The 16,206-nt window shown below is 44.6% G+C and overlaps 1 protein-coding gene across 2 annotated transcripts in view; it reads left to right on the top strand.

Annotated features, from left to right (window-relative positions):
* The first annotated feature begins 4,290 nt into the window (after positions 1-4,290).
* PJA2 (praja ring finger ubiquitin ligase 2) overlaps positions 4,291-16,206 on the top strand; it is a 67,274-nt gene continuing 55,358 nt past the window's right edge. For both annotated transcript variants that reach the window (XM_040421610.1, XM_040421609.1), the window contains exon 1: positions 4,291-4,426. The gene's annotated coding sequence lies outside the window, so the exon portion shown is untranslated. The remainder of the gene's footprint in view (positions 4,427-16,206) is intronic.

Genomic DNA, 16,206 nt, shown 5'->3' with positions numbered 1-16,206 from the left:
GACTTGAGCAGGGGAACCTTCCGTGTAATGCATGATTTGAAACCATGACGGCGTAGTGTTCTACCGACAGTGACCTTTGAAACTGTGGTCCCAGCTCTCTTCATGTCATTGACCAGCTCCTCCCTTGTAGTTCTGGGCTGATTCCTCACCTTTCTTATCATCAGTGATACCCCACGAGGTGAGATCTTGCATGGAGCCCCAGTCAAGGGAGACTGACGGTTGTCTTTAGCCTCTTCCATTTTCTAACAATTGCTCCAACAGTTGATCTATTTTCACCAAGCTGCTTGGCAATTGCCCCTGTAGCCCTTTGGAGCCTTGTGGAGGTCCACAATTTTGTCTCTGGTGTCTTTTGACAGCTCTTTGGTCTTGCCCATGGTAGTAGTTGGCGTCTGACTGACTGTGGGGTGGACAGGGGTCTTTAAAGAGCTCAGACAGGTGCTACTAAGTTAGGTTAATGAGTTGAGTAGAGGTGGACTTTTTAAAGGCACAGTAACAGGTCTTTTAGAGCCAGAATTCTTGCTGTTTCTAGGGTGTTCAAATACTTATGTTCAGCAGTGCAAGACAAATACATTCTTTAAAAATCATACAATGTGATTTCCTTATTTTTTATTCTGTCTATCAGAGTGGGAATGCACCTACAATGTGAATTTCAGACCCCTCCATGATTTCTAAGTGGGAGAACTTGCAAAATCGCAGGGTGTTCAAATACTTCTGTTCCTCACTGTATATCCCTGCTCATTCTGGGCTTTGAAGTCCAGGAATCGTCCGATCAGTAATGACAGCCATCCCTCTATGTGTATACAGAGATAGCGGTCAATCACTGATAGAACCGCCTCCTTGACTTCACAGCCCATACATCAATACATCAATATGCTCAGCTCCTCCTGCTCTATAACATGCTGCCTGCAGATTATGTCGCATTTTCATGGTGACAGGTCCCTTTAAGGGTACTGGTTTACATACACTATATGGCCAAAAGTGGCATCTGTCACACCTATATGAACTTGTTGGAAATCCTATTCCAGAACCATTGGTGTTTACATGGAGTTGAGTTAACCCCTTCCTGACACAGCCATTTTCCTTTTTTTGTTGTTTTTTATTCCCTTCCTTCTTTTTTTTTACAGTTAATGGAATGCCAAATATGTTTTCTGTTATTTACAGTTTAGTGCTGTTTAACCCCTTCCAGACATTGCAATTTTCCATTTTTGCATTTCCATTTTTTTTACTCCCGGTCTTCTTGGAGCCATAATTAAATAAAATAAAAAATAAATATACACTGCTCAAAAAAATAAAGGGAACACAAAAATAACACATCCTAGATCTGAGTTAATTAAATATTCTTCTGAAATACTTTGTTTTTTACATAGTTGAATGTGCTGACAACAAAATCACACAAAAATAAAAAAATGGAAATAAAATTTTTCAACCCATGGAGGTCTGGATTTGGAGTCACACTGAAAATTAAAGTGGAAAAACACACTACAGGCTGATCCAACTTTGATGTAATGTCCTTAAAACAAGTCAAAATGAGGCTCAGTAGTGTGTGTGGCCTCCACGTGCCTGTATGACCTCCCTACAACGCCTGTGCATGCTCCTGATGAGGTGGCGGACGGTCTCCTGAGGGATCTCCTCCCAGACCTGGACTAAAGCATCTGCCAACTCCTGGACAGTCTGTGGTGCAACGTGACGTTGGTGGATAGAGCGAGACATGATGTCCCAGATGTGCTCAATTGGATTCAGGTCTGGGGAACGGGCGGGCCAGTCCATAGCATCAATGCCTTCATCTTTCAGGAACTGCTGATACACTCCAGCCACATGAGGTCTAGCATTGTCTTGCATTAGGAGGAACCCAGGGCCAACCGCACCAGCATATGGTCTCACAAGGGGTCTGAGGATCTCATCTCGGTACCTAATGGCAGTCAGGCTACCTCTGGCGAGCACATGGAGGGCTGTGCGGCCCTCCAAAGAAATGCCACCCCACACCACTACTGACCCAATGCCAAACCGGTCATGCTGGAGGATGTTGCAGGCAGCAGAACGTTCTCCACGGCGTCTCCAGACTCTGTCACGTCTGTCACATGTGCTCAGTGAGAACCTGCTTTCATCTGTGAAGAGCACAGGGCGCCAGTGGCGAATTTGCCAATCTTGGTGTTCTGTGGCAAATGCCAAACGTCCTGCACGGTGTTGGGCTGTAAGCACAACCCCCACCTGTGGACGTCGGGCCCTCATATCACCCTCATGGAGTCTGTTTATGACCATTTGAGCAGACACATGCACATTTGTGGCCTGCTGGAAGTCATTTTGCAGGGCTCTGGCAGTGCTCCTCCTGTTCCTCCTTGCACAAAGGCAGAGGGAGCGGTCCTGCTGCTGGGTTGTTGACCTCCTACGGCCTCCACCACGTCTCCTGATGTACTGGCCTGTCTCCTGGTAGCGCCTCCATGCTCTGGACACTACGCTGACAGACACAGCAAACCTTCTTGCCACAGCTTGCATTGATGTGCCATCCTGGATAAGCTGCACTACCTGAGCCACTTGTGTGGGTTGTAGACTCCGTCTCATGCTACCACTAGAGTGAAAGCACCGCCAGCATTCAAAAGTGACCAAAACATCAGCCAGGAAGCATAGGAACTGAGAAATGGTCTGTGGTTACCACCTGCAGAACCACTCCTTTATTGGGGGTGTCTTGCTAATTGCCTATAATTTCCACCTGTTGTCTATCCCATTTGCACAACAGCATGTGAAATTGATTGTCACTCAGTGTTGCTTCCTAAGTGGACAGTTTGATTTCACAGAAGTGTGATTGACTTGGAGTTACATTGTGTTGTTTAAGTGTTCCCTTTATTTTTTTGAGAAGTGTATTTTCCTTTCATTGACATTTTTTTTGCAGGCCAAGTTTTACTTTTTAATGGCACCATTTAATGTTGCATACGATGTGGTGGGAAGCTGGAAAAAAAAATTCAAATGGGGTGGGATTGGGTAAAAAACATAATTTCACTGCATTCCTTATGTGGTAAATCTGGCCTATTAGCTTCATTCTCTGGATCAGCACAATTAGGCCCCTTTCACACGAGCCAGTTTTCCGCGCGTGTGCAATGCGTGACGCATTGCACCCGCACTGAATCCTGATCTATTAATTTCAATGGGGCTGTGTACATGAGCGTTGTTTTTCACGCATCACTTGTGCGTTGTGTGAAAATCGCAGCATGTTCTATATTCTGCGTTTTTCACGCATCGCTGGCCCCATAGAAGTGAATGGGGCTGCGTGAAAAACGCATTGCACCCGCGTGGAAAAAACTGAACGCAATCGCAGACAAAACTGACTGAACTTGCTTGCAAAATGGTGCGAGTTTCACTGAACGCATCCGGACCTAATCCGTCACACTCGTGTGAAAGAGGCCTTAGAACGATGCATTTATGTAGTGTTTCTTTTGTTTTAATACGGGGGGGGGAGAAACTACTTTTTTATAGTTAAGTCTATGGAGTAAATTTTTTGCAGAACAATCTGTAGTTTTTATTGATACAATTTTTGAGTGTGTATGACTTTTTGATAACTTTTTATTCAATTTTTGGGGGAAGTGAGGCGCAAAAAAAACTTCAAATTGGCCCCATGATATAAGGATTTTTATATTTTAATATTATGGGCATTTTGGGACGCGGTGATGCCTATGATGTTTAGTTTTTTTTCCTGTTGTGCATAGGAAAGGATCTTGTCACTCATTGTCCGGGGGGCGAGGAACAATAGCCTCATCGGACTCATCTCCCTCGCAGCACTGGCACCCACCGTGGTCACATGAAGCGGCTAAGGCCCCCACGTGTTTCACAAAAAAAAAAAAGGATTTACGGAACCGAACGAAAAAAGTCATGGCTTTCAGACGCATGTGCTAAAAATGCACAAAACTTATGTGGTCAAGAAGGGAGATAAATGGTTAACTGAATTGTCATTAGGCTTTTTTGATTTTGTAAAAATAAAAAATATGTAGTAGTAAGAATGTGGGAAAGCATAAAAAAATTCACCCAAACTCCTGACAGGAGTGGGTTAAATTGCTGACAGTGACACAAGCAGGGGCTTCTTCCCTCTTACAGTTTTTTTTATGAAAAAAGTTGAGACGCTGTGTGGGGGCCCTCAAGGGCCCGGGACTCCAGGGAGCGGCCATGGACACCAGTCCCTGGCTGCAGTGTTATCCCGACAGCCGCTCAGGTTACCATTCAAGCTTTACCTGTAAGCAGAGACATTCTGATTGGCTGAGGCACTGCTAGACCCCGCCTCTCGTCATTTACCTATTGGCCAAGCTGTAGGAAGGCTTTGGAAGACGATTGGTTGCCATTTTGACGCTGGCTGTCCGGTGACGCCGCGCTGTGTGAGGGACGGAGCCGTGTAGGCAGCGGTGTTGGAGGCTCCGGGCTGTGCCGGGATATCGAGCGGCAGGTACGGGCGAGCTGTGGGCGGCGGGGGCCGGGAGGAGGAGCAGTTTCGGAGCTGTTGTGGGGTTCTCTATGTATGTGTGTGGTGAAGAGTGAGCGGAGGCCGCTGCTGAGGCCTGCAGACTGAGGGGGCGGGGCCACAGGTGCAGCATCACTGTATAAACACAAGCCGCGCGTTCCATGGCCTGTGCAGTACTGCTGGGACGTACTGTATAGGCAGTGTATGGGCCTGGGTGCCGAGCTCCGTCTGTAGGCCCTGAACTGCCCTATGTACATTGTTGTTGCAGTCATCTGGCTGGTCCTTCAGGCTGTGGAGTGTCAGCCGCTGTCAGGGACGTCCTGGAGCTACTGACACCTATTGATAATCCTGTTTCAGAGAATTCCTGCCCGAGCAGCCTGTCCTCAGCCCATAAATGCAGATTTACCTCCATTCAAATAGATTTGTAGAATTTAACAAAAAATAAATAAATCTGGATTAGAATATTCTCCTGTTGCGTGCATGCGCACGGTAAACTGATGCCCCGGCCCAACTGTGCTCATTCAATGCGCACGCGCCGATATTGCGTTCATTGGCGCATGCGCGGGATTACGGACGGGAGGAGGGAGGTTAGAGCAGAGACTAAGGGCGGGCAGACGTGGCGGAGGGGGAGTGGCTTCGTATGAAAATAACCCAGGGGCCTGGGCACCGGCCGTTGTAACGCCGCCCCTGGGCACCTTCACAGCCTCATTTGCATGCGGATTAAAAGTGTTTTTCTGCAGAACGATGATAGCAAGGAACTAACGGTAAGCACAGTTTTAATAGGGGGGATGCCGTGGACATAACGCTGTTATTAGGTTAATAGGGTGAATCGGCGTGAAAGACTCCCTTTAAGGTGATCATGGCTCAGACCTTGTGGTAAAGTGCATCAATGTGGTGCATCTGGTCTTAGAAAAATCCAGTGCACTTCTCTCAGCGAGGTGACGTAGCAGAAGATATGCCGTTTTGGTGACAAATTCTGTCACAAATTGGGCCAACCAATAGCTGGTATACAGTAAGACCAAAGTGTCTATCCCTGCCCCACGAGTATCATCCAGCCTGAGCCTTTTGGATATATTTGCATTCTACATCGTAGGGCACTTTCACACTAACCTTATTCTTTTCCGGCACTGAGTTCCGTCCTAGGGGCTCTATACCGGAAAAGAACTGATCAGGCATATCCCCATGCATTCTGAATGGAGAGCAATCCGTTCAGTCACTGAACGGCGTTTTGGACGGAGGAAATACTGCAGCGTTAATTTACATTGAAATTTATTAGTGCCGGATCCGGCATTAAAAATACCGCAATGCCGGATCCGTCGTTCCAGTCTGCGCATGTGCAGACCGGTAAAAAATATATAACATCCGTTTCTCCGGATGACATCCGGAGAGACGGATCCGTTCTTGCAATGCGTTTGTGAGACGGTTCGGTATCCGTCTACAAACGCTGTCCGTTTGCATGCAGATTGCCGGATCACTCTGCCGCAAGTGTGAAAGTAGCCTTAGACAGAATTAATTAAAATGGTTTTCCGAGCATACTGATGACGTATTTTCAGTATCTGATTGGTGGGGGTTTGACACCCTGGACCCCCACAGATCTCCTGTGAGAGTCAGTGCCTTCTCCGTACATTGTGTATCGGCTGTGCTTGGTATTGTGCTCATCCCCATTCACTTTTATGAGGCTGAGCGGCTCCTAGACCACGTAACTGATGAACGTGTCGTCACAGGCCTAGGGAAAGCTGAGATAAGGCCGCTACACTCGCTGGAGAGCTGATTGAGGGTGGCGGGGGTCCAGAGGATAGGTCATCAGTAGTTAAAATCTCAGAAAACCCTTTTAACTTCCTAAAAGTCACCTTAACATTGGAAAAACCCTCCCAAAAATGTTCCCTTTTTAATATGTGTCTGTAGTAAATGTTGGTGCACAACTCAGGGGATACAATTGTATTTTTAACCCCTTAGTGCCATTTTTATATTTTCCCCCTTTGTGTTCGAGCAGTCATAGCTTTTTAATATTTTCTTCTAAATTCTTTTATTTAGTTTGTGGAATTACTTTATTTTTGTTAGAAAACATTTAGGCGTATATTTAGTGTAGTAAATACATTAACTTTTTATTTTATTTTTAGAAGGAAAGCTAAAAAAAACTGCAATTTTAACATTATTTTGTGGAATTTATTTACGGTGTTCACTGTGTGGTATAAATAAAACAACTTTATTATGTGGGTCACTGCAATGATGATAGACACTTTTTTTTTTTGTTGTACGGTATTTTTCACTTCCTCCTGCAGCCTGTCAGCTCTACAACTCCTCCCCTTCCTCCTCCAGACTGACAACGAAAGGGGTGGGGGTCTGTTTTTGCTGCTCATATCTCTGGTTTGCTACCAGCTAGAGATATGGGTATCCCAAGCTTTCAGACAATACCACAATGACAGCATTATTTTCACTACAGGAGAAGATATCACTGTTAGAAATGAGAATGCAATGAATGCAGCTGAAAATGAAAGTAAAAGCAGGTTTACTGCGTTTATTCCCAATTCAATTTCTAACAGTGATATCTTCTGCTTATTTTGTGATAATGCACTCATTTTGGTCTTGTATGAAAGCCTGGGGTGCCAGCTTTCAAACAATCAGGAGATATCATCAGCTAAAGCTACCCCCTTCCCCTCCACTGACCAGTTAAGCACTTTTCCCACAGCCGGAGCTGAGTTTGGACAAAACAGTTAGGCCCCTTTCACACGGGCGAGTTTTCCGCACGGGTGCAATGCGGGAGGTGAACACATTGCACCCGCGCTGAATCCGGATCCATTCATTTCTATGGGGCTGTTCAGATGAGCGGTGATTTTCACGCATCACTTATGCTTTGCGTGAAAATCGCAGCATGTTCTATATTCTGCGTTTTTCACGCAACGCAGGCCCCATAGAAGTGAATGGGGTTGCGTGAAAATCGCAAGCATCCGCAAGCAAGTGCGGATGCGGTGCGATTTTCACGCACGGTTGCTAGGAGACGATCGGGATGGAGCCCCGATCATTATTATTTTCCCTTATAACATGGTGAAGAAGTTCGGGTTTGGGTACTAAACACGCACGATTTTTCTCACGCGAGTGCAAAACGCATTACAATGTTTTGCACTCGCGCGGAAAAATCGCGGGTGTTCCCGCAACGCACCCGCACATTTTTCCGCAACGCCCGTGTGAAAGAGGCCTTAGGTGGTTAATCTGCCCCATTATTAACTGATACAGCCCATTATAGTGCTGTCACATGTACCAGCCGCCCCACTAACAGGACTTGCAGGTTTGTTGATGACCACACTTTTTTGCAAACTGCATGGAGTTACCGCTTCTTGCATTAGTAAAGCCTAGTGCTTTTGACGGCATTGCAGATGGTATATGTTACAGCACTTTTTTTTATCAACTATAGCACCCTGATCTCTGTATGATACCAGTGAATTAAGCCTCTTTCACACTACCGTTTTTTTTTTCCCGTTTTGCGGGCTGTTTTTTGCGTTCTGTATACGGAACCATTCATTTAAATGGGTCCGCAAAAAAAAGGAATGTACTCCGTATGCATTCTGTTTCCGTATCTCTGTTCCGTGCAAAAATAGAACATGTCCTATATTTGGCCGCAAATCGCGTTCCGTGGCTCCATGAAAGTCAATAGGTCCGCAAAAAAGACGGAATGCATACGGAAATGCATCTGTATGTCTTCCGTATGCGTTCCGTTTTTTGCGGAACCATCTATTGAAAATGTTATGCCCAGCCCAATTTGTTCTATGTAATTACTGTATATGCTAAACGGAAACACAACGGAAACAAAAAACGGAACAACAGCCATACGGTAGTGTGAAAGAGGCCTTAACCCCTTAAGGACTCAGCCCAATTTCACCTTAAGGACTTGGCCATTTTTTTTTCAAATCTGACCAGTGTCACTTTAAGTGCTGATAACTTTAAAACGCTTTGACTTATCCAGGCCATTCTGAGACAGTTTTTTCGTCACATATTGTACTTCATGACACTGGTAAAATGAAGTAAAAAAAATTTCATTTTTATTAATAAAACAATACCAAAAATTTGTAAAAAATTGCAAATTTCCAAGTTTCAAATTCTCTACTTCTATAATACATAGTAATACCTCCAAAAATAGTTATTACTTTACATTCCCCATATGTCTACTTCATGTTTGGATCATTTTGGGAATGATATTTTATTTTTTGGGGATGTTACAAGGCTTAGAAGTTTAGAAGCAAATCTTGAAATTTTTCAAAAACCCAATTTTTAGGGACCAGTTCAGGTCTGAAGTCACTTTGCGAGGCTTACATAATAGAAACCACCCAAAAATAACCCCATTCTAGAAACTACACCCCTCAAGGTATTCAAAACTGATTTTACAAACTTTGTTAACCCTTTAGGTGTTCCACAAGAATTAATGGAAAATAGAGATACAATTTCAAAATTTCACTATTTTGGCAAATTTTCCATTTTAATCCATTTTTCCCAGTAAAAAAGCAAGGGTTAACAGCCAAACCAAACTCAATATTTATGGCCCTGATTCTGTAGTTTACAGAAACACCCCATATGTGGTCATAAACAGCTGTACGGGCACACGGCAGGGCGCAGAAGGAAAGGAATGCCATACGATTTTTGGAAGGCAGATTTCGCTGGACTGGTTTATTTGACACCATGTCCCATTTGAAGCCCCCCTGATGCACCCCTAGAGTAGAAACTCCAAAAAAGTGGCCCCATTTTTAGAAACTACGGGATAGGGTGGCAGTATTGTTGGTACTAGTTTAGGGTACATATGATTTTTGGTTGCTCTATATTACACTTTTTGTGAGGTAAGGTAACAAGAAATAGCTGTTTTGGCACTGTTTATTTATTTTTTGTTATTTACAACATTCATCTGACAGCTTAGATCATTTTTATAGACCAGGTTGTCACGGATGCGGCGATACCTAATATGTATACTTTTTATTTTATTTATGTAAGTTTTACACAATAATATTTTTGAAACAAAAAAAAATGATGTTTTAGTGTCTCCATATTCTGAGCCATAGGTTTTTTTTATTTTATGGGCGATTGTCTCAGGTAGGGGTTCATTTTTTGCGGGATGAGGTGACGGTTAGATTGGTACTATTTTGGTGGGCAAATGCCTTTTAGATCGCTTGCTGTTGTACTTGTTATGTAAGGTGACAAAAAAATTGTTTATTTAGCACAGTTTTTATTTTTTACGGTGTTCATCTGAGGGGTTAGGTCATGTGATAGGTTTATAGAGCCGGTCGATATGGACACGGCGATACCTAATATGTACCATTTATAAAAATTAACTTTTTTTTCTACTTATTTGGGGAAAATGATGTTTTTGTTTGTTTTTACTTGAAACTTAATTTTTTGGGGGAAAACTTTCTTTTTTTAAAAAAAAATTTCTATTTATTTTTTGTCCCACTTTGGGACTTGAACTTTTGGGGGTCTAATCCTTTAAAATGCATTCCAATACTTCTGTATTGGAATGCATTGGCTGTATGAGTAATAGTGTGTATTACTCATACAGCTTCTGGCCTGTGAGATCCAAGGGGCTGGATCTCACAGGCTCTTCACCGGAAGGCAGCGCGATGCCTTCCATGCCATCGGGTCCCCCCTACAGCCGCATGGGGACCCGATGGCACCGCCGCACCAGGTAAAAGCCTGCGGTTTGCGACGATCGCCGTCACGGGGGGGGGGGGGGGGTTGGGGGGGTCACTGGATCTTCCCGCGCATTTAGCCGAGATGCCTGCTCAATGATTTGAGCAGGCACCTTGTTCCGATCACCGCCGCCCGGGTGGTGATCGGAACAAGGTCCTTAAGGACTCGGGAACCATGCCGTACCGATACGTCATGAGTCCCTAAGGGGTTAAATGGGTTGTCCCATTGGGAAAAAAAAATCCTTGTCCATATGCCCTATTAGATATCTCCTCTGGACCACCCTCCATAAAGCCTCATGCACACGTCCGTGAAACACAGACCGTGTGATACCGTCCTGGATTTCTTCTGAGTGCAGGAGCACACTGCGTCATAGGTTGCCATGACGCCGTGCGCTTCCTGCTGCTGCCGCAGTACAGTAATACACTGGTATAGATCATAACAGTGTATTACTGTACTGCGGCAGCAGAAAGCGCACAGCGTCATGGCAACCAATTACGCGGTGCGCTCCTGCACTCAGAAGAAATCCAGGCCGGTATCACGCGGTCCGTGTTTCACGGACGTGTGCATGAGGCTTAGGCCTCTTTCACACGGGCAAGATTTCTGCGCGGGTGCACTGCGTGAGGTGAACGCATTGCACCCGCACTGAATCCGGACCCATTCATTTCTATGGGGCTGTGCACATGAGCGGTGATTTTCACGCATCACTTTTGCGTTACGTGAAAATCGCAGCATTTTCTATATTGTGCGTTTTTCACTCAACGCAGGCCCCATAGAAGTGAAGGGGGCTGCGTGAAAATCGCAAGCATCCGCAAGCAAGTACAGATGCGGTGCGATTTTCACGCACGGTTGCTAGGAGACTATCGGGATGGAGACCCGATCATTATTATTTTCCCTTATAACATGGTTATAAGGGAAAATAATAGCATTCTGAATACAGAATACATAGTACAATAGGGCTGGAGGGGTTTAAAAAAATAAATAAATAATTAAACTCGCCTTAATCCACTTGTTCGTGCAGCCGGCATCTCTTCTGTCGTCTTCTTTGAGGAATAGGACCTTTTGATGACGTCACTGCGCTCGTCGCATGGTCCGTCACATGATCCATCACCATGGTAAAAAGATCATGTGATGGACCATGTGATGAGCGCAGTGACGTCATCAAAGGTCCTATTCCTGAAAGAAGACAGAAGAGATGTCGGCTGCGTGAACAAGTGGATTAAGGTGAGTTAAAAATTATTATTTTTTAACCCCTCCAGCCCTATTGTACTATGCATTCTGTATTCAGAATGCTATTATTTTCCCTTATAACCATGTTATAAGGGTAAATAATACAATCTACACAACCTTGAACCCAAACCTGAACTTCTGTGAAGAAGTTCGGGTCTGGGTACCACATTCAGTTTTTTTTATCAAGCGCGTGCAAAACACATTGCACCCGCGCGATAAAAACTGAACAACGGAACGCAATTGCAGTCAAAATTTACTGCAATTGGGTACCTACTCGGCGGGTTTGCCGCAACGCATCCGGACCTTATCCGAACACGCTTTTATGAAAGAGGCCTTAAGGCAGAGCAATGAGCCTCTGATCGTTAGCTTTCTGGCAGACTTGGGCCGTCATCTGAATGGATGCTACATAGTACAACATACAGAGAGAGGTTTTCTTCACACGAGCATATTGAAATCCGTCTGTATTCCGGAGCTGGATAATATACAATCTAGATTGTCATCAGTATTGCTTCAGTAGTTCGTCCAGATTTATATACCCATTCATTCCTTCCTGCAATCTCATAGATTATAATGGGCGTATTTGAAAGCAAATGCAAAACTTTGGAAATAATACGCCCTTGTGAATAGCCTTATTCGTTAACATTAGTAGCAAATTCCGGCACACAAAATACGCACCATATACGGATTGTAAATACACTCGTGTGAAAGAGGCCAATAGGAGTAATTGCATCTTGTTCTGATATTAGGGATGAAGAGATGACCCCTTAAAGGGTATCTGTCAGCAGATCTGTACCTATGACACTGGCTGACCTGTTACATGTGCACTTGGCAGCTGAAGGCATCTGTGTTGGTCGCACATTCATATATGCCCACATTGCTGAGAAAAAATTATTTTATACATGCAAATGACCATCTAGGAGCAATAGCAGTTCTCTTCTGTACTGCGCCTGCTCTGGATACCGAAGTGCAAGAGTCTTCATTAGATGTCAGTGCCAGGAGTGATCATGTTTACACTGTGGCCCTGTCAATAAAAATGAGGAGGGCACAAGTTAGAGAGACTTGAGCCTCTAGGATTAATGACAATGCTCCTAGAGGCTTATTTGCATTTTAAAAAAAATCATTTTTCTCATCAGTGCAGGCACATAAGAACATGGGACCAACACAGATCCCTTCAGCTGCCAAGTGCACATGTAACAGGTCAGCCAGTTTCATAGGTACAAATCTGCTGACAGATGCCCTTTAACCCCTTAGGGACCGGGCTCTTTTTCACCTTAAGGACCAGGCAATTTTTTGCAAATCTGACCAGTATCGCTTTATGTGGTGATAACTTTAAACACTACAGGACCGCCGCACGCAGGATTGCGTCTTTGCGGCGGCCCTGTTATTCCTCCTGGACGCGCCGGCGCGTCCTCTCGCGAGACGCAAGATTTCGGCCATAGCACTATACGAGGGGAATAATACAGGTTTGAGCTAGGGCTGATTGAATTGAGTAATTCGACCCAAAATCCTTGATGCAAATTTTTTGCATTGTGGATTCTGTTGTCATGTGACCACGGAGAGTGAGTGAAGCGCTTGCTATTGCTCACCGCTCTGTGGTCATCCGCCTGCCCCCCACCTTGCTGCACTGGATCCTGACACATTGTCAGGACATAGTGCACGCTTATTATTCTGTGATAATGGCCCATGCTGCGCTATATAGGCAGAAAACAAAATTGAATGATTCTTGAATCTAGTGTGCAGGAAACTTTAGAATCCGAAACACATTTAACAGTGAGGTCTGGGCTCTTGGGTGGCTGATCGTTGTTCTGAGAGCTCAAATAACTTCTTTAACAACTTTGGCCCCCAACATCTAATGTGAGTTCACCTAGACCAGGGATCTGCAGCTGTTCTGAAACGACAACTCCCAGAATCCTCCTTCTATGAGAGTTACAAGAACAGCCGTGTAAGTGTGCATGCAGGGAGTTGTAGTTTCACAGCAGCAGGAGTGCCGGAGGTTTGATGATCCCTGACCTAGACATCTCCTTAAATAGCACCAAATTTTGGCACATCTATTTTTAGAAAAAAACATCGGGGGAGATTTATCAAACTGGTGTAGAGTGGAACTGGCTTAGTTGCCCATAGTAACCATTTAGATTTCACCTTTAACTTTTTACAGCTTCTTTGAGAAATGAAAGGTGGAAGCTGATTGGTTGCTATGGGCAACTAAACCAGTTCTACTTTACACCAGCCGTGCCTAGCGGCTCCAAGGGAGTCTGGCTTAGCAGGAAAGTGAGCGTGACCGAAGATGTGCCATTTTATGACAAAATTGTTCCACAATTCTGCCACAAATTAAGACCCCCCCAACAATTGGTATAGAGTCGTTGAAAAGTGTCTATCCCTGCACTAGATTTTCCATCCAGCCTGAGCCTGTCTGTCTGCGCTATCCACACAATTAGAAAATCTGCCCCAATGTCTTCTCTCCATATTTGTGGTCATTGCTTTACTGTAGATTGCTTTTTTTTTTTCATGTTTCCCAGAGGGAATTGCATGATGTAGTAGTATTACTATTAGTTTATCAGCATTCATGATGCCTCTAGTCAAATACAAATAACTCCAGATGTTCTACATAACCCAAACCTGCACTGATCCTCCATCATGCTTGACTGATGGTTGTAGACATTGTTCCAAGAGTCATTTCTCCATGCTGCCTTCTGTTACTTCCAAAGCTGCCAGTCCTCAAACCTTACTCTACATTTAAGATGTCTGCCATTCTCAGTTTATCAACTACCCTTCCTCACAGACCCATAGCGGTTGTAAAGACCTGTCAGCTGCCTCGATGTCTGTTTTAGTAAATACTTGCATATCTTAAGTTTCCAGGACGAAAAAATGCCGCGTTCTAACAAAAGGCTCGCCAGGGTTGTTTATGGGCGATGCATGTATTTACTAAAACAGACTTGTCAGGAGAGGTGACAGACCCTCTATAGGAAATGGGTAACTGACAGATGGAGCCATTTTTGATGCTTGTGAGAAAAAAAACATTTCAAAGCTGGTAAGGCCTGATTCACACGACCGTGCTCCTATCTGATCTCAGGTCTATTGTATTGAACTGATGTGATTACAGTATTATAGACCTGCAATCAGATAGGAACTGACTTTATTATCTGTTCTGGTCAGAGGAGTTGTGGTTGTTCCAGAAGATGCAGCCGACACACATGGTCCGTGTCTCTTGGACCGAGCATGGTCGTATGAATCAGGCCTAAGGCTTTCTTCAGACCGTGATGACATCTGTGACAAGATGGTTAGTGGTTTGTCTGTGAAGATGTCCATGAAGAATCCGTGTTTCGCCCTCTGTGTGTCATCCGGATTCCTGTTCATGCTTATTTTATTTGTTTTGAATTATGTATGTAATGGCGCTTTAGTAATAAATAATAATCTTAAAATCAGAAGCAGATATTGGACATCTGGTGGGGGATTCTCCTTCTATAACCTATCGCTTTGGCTGCAACTAAAAAGATATACTAGTACATAGTCTTTCAGTTTCCTAAGTGTGTGTGGGATTCTCCCTGTATCTTAGCGCACGCCCTCTGCTGCTGGTCCTGCTATGTGGGCTTGCCTGGCATCCCCCTGTCTGATGGGATGGGACTTATCCTCAGCCAATGAACTGGGCTTTAAAGGGGTATTCTCATCACCATGCTCACTGTTTAATCTGTTAATGATGTGCTAGTGATCATTTTTGTAAATATATTGTATTGGCAAATTCCCACCCTTGATAAAATTCTTTCTCCTACCTGTTGGGGCAAAAACCCCAATGCCGGATGAGCAGTGGACTACTATTTAATTTATGAGTACTTAGAGAATAACTGATACACGCGCAATGCCATGTACCAAGTTTCTCCAAACTTTGACAGAAAGCAGAGATTATAAGGCAAATTTCTGGATCATTTCCAAAGTGGGAGACCTGATTAAGCATTTACATCATAACTCATTAAATCACAATCTTAAATGAGCATTTCTTGGCTATACGCCTGAAGCGTCTTTTTAATCTTAAATGTGGGTGTTCGTCATGGACTTGTCCTGCTAAGGGCCCATTCACACGTCCGTAAAAATGGTTCTGCATCCGGTGTGTGTGTTTTTTTTGCGGATCCGCAAAAACACATACGGATGTGTGAATGGACTCTAATAATTGTAAAAATTCCTTTCTGGGACAAAACTGGAGGGGCTAGGAGCAACCTTGAAGTCACGGTAGTCTCACACAGAAATTCACAGATTCTACACACACAGGTTTTAAGGCTTATAACTAGGGGTGCACCGAAATGAAAATTCTGGTCCGAAACCGAAAATTCAGGATGCCCTTGACCGAAAACCGAAACCGAAACTGCCTTTTTGCCCAAATACTTTTAAAATACTTTTTTTTTAATGATTTTATTAATAATTCTTTTTCATGAATGAAATTCATCTGTGGGTGGCGCTGTTATGGAGAGGGGGATCTGTGGGTGGCGCTGTTATGGAGAGGGGGATCTGTGGGTGGCGCTGTTATGGAGAGGGGGATCTGTGGGTGGCGCTGTTATGGAGAGGGGGATCTGTGGGTGGCGCTGTTATGGAGAGGGGGATCTGTGGGTGGCGCTGTTATGGAGAGGGGGATCTGTGGGTGGCGCTGTTATGGAGAGGGGGATCTGTGGGTGGCGCTGTTATGGAGAGGGGGATCTGTGGGTGGCGCTGTTATGGAGAGGGGGATCTGTGGGTGGCGCTGTTATGGAGAGGGGGATCTGTGGGTGGCGCTGTTATGGAGAGGGGGATCTGTGGGTGGCGCTGTTATGGAGAGGGGGATCTGTGGGTGGCGCTGTTATGGAGAGGGGGATCTGTGGGTGGCGCTGTTATGGAGAGGGGGA

This window comes from Bufo bufo, chromosome 2 (assembly GCF_905171765.1).
Source record: "Bufo bufo chromosome 2, aBufBuf1.1, whole genome shotgun sequence".
NCBI lineage: Eukaryota > Metazoa > Chordata > Amphibia > Anura > Bufonidae > Bufo > Bufo bufo.
This window is presented reverse-complemented; position numbering and strand designations above follow the sequence as displayed.